This window comes from Silene latifolia, chromosome 4 (assembly GCF_048544455.1).
Source record: "Silene latifolia isolate original U9 population chromosome 4, ASM4854445v1, whole genome shotgun sequence".
NCBI classification, from domain to species: domain Eukaryota; kingdom Viridiplantae; phylum Streptophyta; class Magnoliopsida; order Caryophyllales; family Caryophyllaceae; genus Silene; species Silene latifolia.
The window spans coordinates 83,254,646-83,256,693 of NC_133529.1; the positions used below are offsets into that span (position 1 = coordinate 83,254,646).

The 2,048-nt window shown below is 39.6% G+C and overlaps 1 non-coding gene across 1 annotated transcript; it reads right to left on the minus strand.

Moving 5' to 3' along the window:
• Positions 1 to 825: 825 nt before the first annotated feature.
• Positions 826 to 932, minus strand: LOC141654154 (small nucleolar RNA R71). Its single transcript, XR_012547720.1, has one exon. It is a non-coding gene; the product is annotated as a small nucleolar RNA R71 (small nucleolar RNA).
• Positions 933 to 2,048: the final 1,116 nt, after the last annotated feature.

A 2,048-nucleotide genomic window follows, 5' to 3' on the forward strand; every position in this document is an offset into this window, starting at 1 on the left:
ACTTGCCTCTTTACTAATTGTAGAGTTGTTTGTGAAGTTATAAATTGTGTTTTGGTCTAGGTGCTCCTAACGACAAGTACTGAAAACTAAACCCCATCGGGGATCACGACCATAAATGGCGCCGTTGCCGGGGACGGTGTTAACTTGATTTAGATTTTCTTATATTGTTATTAGTTGTGTATTTCTTTGCCTTGGGGAAGTAAAACTCCTCAAGGTTTGTTGTAATTATTTTCGAGTTGTTTGATATTTTGCATGTCTAGAAGATCACAAGGTAACTTGTTGCCCTTTGATCACGAAATTGAAAGGACTTTGACAACCAATAGAAGACTTGGTAGGAGAACTTTGAGAGGTATTGGTGAGGTTATTCAACCAAATACTATTGAGTTCATCAACCATTTTGCAAGAGAAGGTGAGGAGAACCCAACACAAAATCCAACACAAAATCAACCCACAATGCCTAAGTTTTCATCACATTCCCTACCAACCGAGGAGAACCTACCCAATGGTACTCCCACACCACAACATCTAACCGGAAATTTCATTGCCAAATCCACATTTATCCAATTAGTCGAAAGAAGCCAATTTGGGGGGATGCCTAATGAAGACCCTCATTCTCATATGGAGACTTTTTGTGACTATTGTGATGCGATTTCTCAAACCGGTGTAATTCAAGACCAAATTCGATGGGTCTTATTTCCTTTTTCTCTAATTGGCACCGCCAAATAATGGTTGAAAGGCTTTGATAAGGCTACTCTCGGAATTGATTCTTGGAAGAAATTGGCTCTAACTTTCTACAAAAAGTTCTATCCACCGGAAAAGACTAACATGCTAAGAGCTCAAATTACGGGCTTTAAGCAAAGGGATGAAGAATCCTTGTATGAAGCTTGGGAGCGATTCAAGGGAATTTGTCGCTCATGTCCTCATCATGGACTTAGCGAGTGATTCTTGGTACAACAATTTTGGAACGGTCTTTATGAAGATTCAAGAAATATTCTCAACATGGGATCAAATGGAATGTTCACCGAAGTTGATGACAATCAAACTTGGAACAAGATTGAGGAAATGGCGGTCCATAACTCACAATATAGTTGACCTCGCAAGGCTACTAGAGGAGTAAAGCATGAAGTGGACTCCGTTACTCAATTGGGTGCTCAACTTAGTGCTCACATTGATACCATCAATTTGAAGTTTGAAAAATCTATGGCTAAACTTGAAGAAGCCTCAAAATCACCAAAGCATCATGTTAATGCCATGACGGCATCTTCATCAATCCCAAGTGGGATATGTGAGAATTGTGGAACTTTGGGACATGACCAAAGTGAATGTAGGGGAACAAATGAACAAGTGAATGCTTTTCAGGCATACAAGAGTGGTACCCCTTACTCCAACTATTACAATGAGAACACCAAATTCCACCCAAATCTCTCATACAAAAGCCAAAATGTTCAGAACCCTCAACCAACATACACCCCACCTCCCATGAGAAACCAAAATCAAAGACCCTTTTACAACCAAAACCAAGGTTACCAAAATCAAACTCCATACAATCAACAAAATGACCAAGGTTTTGATGTTCAAAAAGCGGTCCTCCAAATGCAAAAGAATCAACAAGAGTTTTTCACTCAAATTCAAAAAGATAGTCAAGCAAAGGAAATCACCATCAACAACATCCTAGCTCACACCAAAATGTTGGAAACCCAATTGACTCAACTAGCTTCTTCAAGCTCACAAAGACAAAAGGGGCAATTACCACCTCAAAGTAATCCCCTAAGACATGAAACGGTTAGTGCCATTCACTTGAGAAGTGGTACAAGGTATGAAGCACCGAAGAAGCAAGTTGAGGATGAAGTTGTGGAAGCTAGTGATAAAGAAGAAATTGTGCAAAACTCCAAGGATGGAGAACAATCAAAAGAAGAAGTTTCAAAGAAAAATGAAGACAAGGTCAAGGAGAAGGAGCCCATTGTGATTAGACTTCCTTTTCCGAGTCGTCAAGCCAAGCCCAAATTTGATGACCAACTTGGAAAATTTATGGAAATTGTGAAGAATTT